The 6,000-nt window shown below is 44.5% G+C and overlaps 1 protein-coding gene across 3 annotated transcripts in view; it reads right to left on the bottom strand.

The window, feature by feature from the left end:
• The window catches only part of ntn2 (netrin 2), a 53,907-nt gene extending 48,157 nt beyond the window's left edge, over positions 1-5,750 (bottom strand). The window contains exons 1-2 of one of the 3 annotated variants that reach the window (XM_030401299.1): positions 5,704-5,750; positions 3,168-3,396 (exon numbers count right to left, since the gene is read on the bottom strand). The gene's annotated coding sequence lies outside the window, so the exon portion shown is untranslated. The other 2 variants (XM_030401300.1, XM_030401298.1) reach the window with 2 other exon arrangements.
• Positions 5,751-6,000: the final 250 nt, after the last annotated feature.

A 6,000-nucleotide genomic window follows, 5' to 3' on the forward strand; every position in this document is an offset into this window, starting at 1 on the left:
TCTTTCTCGCTTTTCGTGGCCACTTGTGAAGCGAGGAGGCTGACACCTGTCTGTGGTGTCCACCGCTCCCGATCCAGCGCGCCCCGCTGAATCAGCGACCCCAAACAGCCACTTGCAGTCCAGTCGCACGACCTCAGCGGCGCATAATAAAGTAATGACAGTCATTGGGTTCATTTAAAACAAACGGCAGGTAATGGGACAGCCCGTCGCAGCAGGCGCCGTGAGTCACACACTTTCATTTCTGAGAGAAGAAGCGGTGCGTAAAATCTGCTCTCCACAAAAGAAAATAAAACAACGACCCGTAAGTTATAAACTTACCCCGGTGTCGAGTCGTGACTGTCGATGTCTTTTGAGTTTGAAAGCACGTCCCCTGAGATCCAGTCACACTTTAAGGTGCTCTCCCGTCACAAAACCGTCCTCTCCGCGCGCTCAAGTGTCTCGCGTTTCTCACACTCGCCTCGTCAAAATATTATTTTTTTTCTTCCTCTTCTTCTTCTTTTTTTTGGATACAAAAAAGGGGGACGAGAGGAACGCGCGCAACACAGTCAAAAAGTGAGGGGGACACACGAGAAGCAGTTGACTGCTGCACCCATCCGCGCCCGAAGCTCAAAGCAACTGAAAACCTTCCAGTACATCCATAGGTTGTAAAGCGAGCCCGGGGTAGGCTACTCCCCGTTAAAATCAAACCCAGATTTCCCCGACAGTGTGTGTGTGTGTGTGTGTGTGTGCGAGAGAGAGAGAGAGCGCGAGCGAGAGAGAGAGAGAGAGAAAGAGAGAGAGATCAAATATTCCATAAGCCCACTGTGTGTTTCCTTAACATGAGTTTCATTTTACCTGCAATTTACCGATGCGTCTAATTCAGCCGTGAAGCCAAAAGAAAGCACCGACGAAAATGAACAATTCACCAAACTACCACTTGGTCCAACTTTTCTCCCCCCCACCTCCTCAAACAACACAACTGCTCTCACTTTTACAACAAATACCTCCGCCGCTTTACGGACTAATTCTTACTACGCCGCCTGCTCCAAATGCCCCATGGCTCGCTGCGCTCACAGGCAGCCATATGGAGGTCGTAATGAGAACACAACGTTGAACCTGTTGAAAACAGTGTAGGGCCTGGCGGGGCTCCGGGGGCCCGCAGAAACAAGAGGCAGATGCCGAATGTTAGAACTTATTAATCCTAATAATAGTCCCAACACATGTTGGGTTTATGAGCCCGTGCGTCACGGCACCCCCCAAAAATGTTGACGTTTTTATGAAATAGGCTATGTCATAACAAGTGGCATCAAATTAAATATGTGACGGTGTTGGCTCGCGGTTGCATCACTATGAGGGTCTCGTGTGTGCGTAAAGAGAGAGAGAGAGAGAGAGAGAGGTTCGTTTTTGGCACGGGATATGTGGCCCTGCGCCCTCGGCCATGACAGCAGCACATTAACTCATTAACCGCATTCATATGGCTTTATAGCCCTCTCTCAGTGCGGAGGTTAAAGAGCAGCAGATAAATGTGGTTTGTCACGATGAGAGCTCCGCCAATCAGGGGAGGCTGTGCGTAAAAGCGCACCGGAGAGGCCGCAGGGAGATGTACAGTAATTGCAGTTAATTGTCATGAATTATATTAATACAGACTTCTATGCAAATAAAGCAGTCAAAGAACATGAATGGTGACTTATGTTTCATTTTTTTTATTGGTCTGTTACAACTTCTTAGTTGTCTCAGCCAATCACATCCGAGCGCCATAATCATTTTTCCAACAATAATGTAGAGCAACATATGTTGGATTTGTAAAAACCAGTCCAGCAGAACCGCGCGGACGGCCACAATCCGCTTCATAAGTCCCGTTAATTTACAGCCGGCGTGTTGCTGTGCGTGTTATTGCAGGTGCAGCCTCATTATTCGAGCATCGCGGCCGATCGGCACCTCCCGGCTCTCCGCCGTAAGCTGATCAACATTCCTACTGTATTTACTGTACCATCCTCTGTGGGGAACAGCCCGGCCCGGCTCGGATCGGCCCGCCCGGGACCGAGCTGCGCTTTTGTGCCTTTTTTTTCCCCTTCCAGTAATTCATCTCAAACAAAGAGCGTCTTTTTTTTATTTTCTATTTTTTTTTAGAAATGCGTGTTAGAACAGGCGGATGATTAAAAAACATAATAACAATGAGCATTAACCCAAATCCTCCAATCGTGTGCGCGCGTGTGTCCGTGCTTGAGTGCGTGCGTGCGTGACGCCCGCGTGAGAGCACACCTGCAGCCAATACTGATCGAGGATGTCAGTGAGGCTACGGGGCAGGAAAAAAAAGAAAAAAAAAGAATAAGACGCAGTTAATGGGTTTAAAGACCAGAGGGAAAAGTGGTGCCAGCTTCATCAGAAATGAGCTCAAATCAATTAAATCTAAGCGGGATAAATGTCGAGGACGTGAAGACTCTAAGCAGCTTTTGACACATTTCTTCTGGCCTGTATTTACTGTGAGAACTCCTGCTGCTCCTCTGACCTCCTGTCCGATTACTTCACTCTTTTATTAGTCTAAACCCAATTCTTCATTCCGACTTTCTCCTTTTCTCACTTGAATCAGACCCTAAAGTAACTTTTTTTTTTTTTTTTTTTTTTTTACATCGGCTTAACCGGAGGATGAATTAGTTTTATAATTAATCTTCATTATTCTCCCATATTTTTTTTAATTTTCCCAGTGTTCCCCGCTCTTTATTTTGCAGACACACTTATCTATTTTTTCCTCTCTCTCCTGTGTTTTCAATTAAAATGGCTTCAGTTTAAACTGAGACGTTTGAGAAAAGTAGGCCAGCGCGTAGAGTAAAACTGGAACAATCAAAGTAGGATTTCAATAATTTGGGTTTACTTGGAATTGAACGAAAACACTGCAAATCTTAGCAACAAGACAACAAACTAAACATGTCTGCTGTCAGCTATGAAACCCTTGTGTTTCCAGCACACACGTACAGTACTGTCTCCTCACTCACTGACAGTACAGTCCGTGTTCACACGTTTTGGTTTTTTTTCCCACAGAGGGACCAATTTTGACGCATTTCTGTGAAATAAAGGAGCCCCCGCCAGCCAGGCACTAATCTAGGTAGATTATCTCTCCAATTACAAATTGGACTGCGTTAAAGAACAGAATGAAAGAAAGCAGGACCAACAACAGGCAACACACTCACTTGCTGTCAGATGGGATTCAAGCGGGGAGCTCTCCTCGGTCCTTTAGAGTTGTTGCACTCTTGGATCAGTGCGCTGATTTTGTCTGCAAAACAAGCCTCAGTGGTCTGTCTGCTCAAAGCCCGTGGCTCTCAGCGCTGGGCTCCCTGCGGCGGACACCCTGGAGAAAATGTCAGCCTCCGGCTTTTTCCTCGCTTCATTTTTTGGCACCCCTGCTGTTGGGCGCCCCTGCTGTTGGGCGCAAGGAGAGATGCTTACCTTGTCCAGGGGGGAAACCCCCCGCGACTGGTGTTCAGTGGGGGGAGGGCGCCCTCTTGTGGCCGAGCGCCTGTACAGCTCCGTCAGGTTTGTAACCACCCTCACAGTTTAGCCCACAGATTTACATTTACATTCTGCTGGAGCACATTCATTATAGTTATTGTCCTCATCATATCAGACATAGTCATAATAATAATGTTGCTTAAAAGCCTTATATAAATAATACAATAAAGTCTTTCACTTGACATAGCAGCACAGGTGTTCCTAATAACATTAATGACACTCTCCTCCATGAAGTTGTCCCACCTACACCTGCAAGTGTGCCAGCGAACACCAGCACCGGCAGTAAAACTCCTAAATGGAACGCAGCCATCATTAATGTTATTAGTCACACCTGTGTTTGAGAGTCAAACATCTTTTTATATAAAGGTGCAATGTGTAGTTCTGGGGGAAGAAATCTTAACCAGAGGAGAAAGATCATCATGGACTGATTTGCTTTTCATGACTGAATGAACTGAATAAACAAACTGACCTTTAAGCACAACACAGTCTAATGCTGTTTTATTTTCTTTATATGTGGCGGACCCTGCCACCTTTCTAGCTTCAAACAGTGTTCTAGGGGCCTTATTTTCCTCTGAGAACAGCTTGTTTGTTCACTTATGGGACCGATCAACATTTCTGAGTTTGAATTATTGCCTCATTCAAATTGTAAATGTTAAAATTCTGAGTTTGGATCTCTTCCCCAAAACAACACAGTGCCCCTTTAATTGAGAAATGTTTAAAGCCCTGCGATGAAATACAATGAAATTAACTAAGGGAGAATATTCAGAGTCCATTTCTGACTAACAACTTGAATAACACTAATCAAACACATCCTGTCAGTCGTAATTGGACTAGTGCTGAGCTGTGGGCGCACAGCACGGTCTGTATGGGGTTTGTTAAAGAGGTGGTCTTTCACATCAACCTTTTTTTGCTCTCATTTTGATTCCAGAATCTCTCTCAGCCCCATTAAAGCAGGTTCTCTCTTCAAGTGTCTCCAAGTGGTAGCTTTAAAAACATTTCCACACTATACAGGCAATCATTTATTAGAACACTAACGTCAGGTTTTTATGGCCAAAATCAAATGGAAAAAGTCTGACGAATAATTTTCAAGACATACTGATCCAAAATGTAACACGATGTTCTATCTTACCAATGCTTGTCTGAACACCAGCCCTTTGTAATAATGGACCCACCTGTGGTTCAGCCGGTTTAACATTTTTTAACTCCTATAAAACACTCCTCTGACCTTTTGTTACCTGCCTGCAATCTTCAAACTGAGCAGAGGTCATAGGAGGCTTTGGCATCATACTGTGTGTTAGCGAGCCGTGAGCATGTCAATATGGAAAGAAATGGACAACAGCAGATAACGTGCCGTGCCATCATCACGACAGTGTGGTCACTCAGAGGACAGTTCAGTTGGAAGCATGTGTGCTAATCAGTTTCAGCATCGATGAATGGTCCAGCCTCTTTGTATCTGTATCTGATCTAATGGTGAGTCAAGTTCCTTTTGAGGATGAATCACCACGACTGAACTTAACTTAAAGATACTGTCTGTAGGATTTAGTGGCTTTTAGTGTTGAAGATGCAGATTGCGATCAACTGATTGACCACATTTTACTCTCCTCTATGGTGGCCGCTTAAAATGGGAAAATCCTGAAAGGCCCGCTCTAGAGCTTGTGTTTGGTTTGTCCATTCTGGGCTACTGTAAAAACCAGGTGGCGCATGATGGTGGAGTCAGTGGACAAGGATCCTTTTCATTTGCGTGGGTCAGGTCTTAAAGAATAACCATTGGCTTCCTCTGTATGCATACCAGGCTCATTATAAGCACTTAAAAGACATTTTGTTAACATTTAAAAGACGCTTAGAGGATATTTACAACAATTATATACATTCTTTATAATCGTATTATAAAGGAAATTAGGGATGGTTCTTATAAATGCTTATAAATTATCTATAATCTATCAATAAACATGATTCTACGATTATTAATGTTAATAAGCAGTACTTATAAGGGCAGTAATACCTGTTAATATAAAGTATTACCTAATTGGCCACTCCAAAAGCTGTTAATAACTTTAAGTAAAAAAATTATTATTAATTAATGGTCAATCAGAATGGCTCTCAGTGGAGCGCATACCTCCACCTTGGCCCAACAGTCCCCTTTAATTCAATCCTCAATCTGTTCAGTATTTGTCGTGTAATCCTGCGGACAAACCAACCAACAAACAAGAAACGCACATGGCTCCTTGGCGGAGGCGATAAGGCCGTTTGTTGCTGCTTCCAAATCCTTCGTCAAGGTAAAGTAGTGCCCGTATACGTTCTGAACAAGTGCTCACTGAAAGTACCCAACATTTCCACACTTCTCTCACGAACCCACACATCTGACACTCCTCTCACTGCGAGGGGGGCCACCGCCTGAACGTTACCCTCATTATTCTGCACGACTCCTGCTGATGCCCTTCAGTTCAGCCCTGAAACTCCATGCCGCTGCACAGATATGTGTCGCACGCACCGCACATCCATATGCGTTTTACA

Source organism: Sparus aurata, chromosome 20, assembly GCF_900880675.1.
Source record: "Sparus aurata chromosome 20, fSpaAur1.1, whole genome shotgun sequence".
In the NCBI taxonomy this organism is placed as follows: Eukaryota; Metazoa; Chordata; class Actinopteri; order Spariformes; family Sparidae; genus Sparus; species Sparus aurata.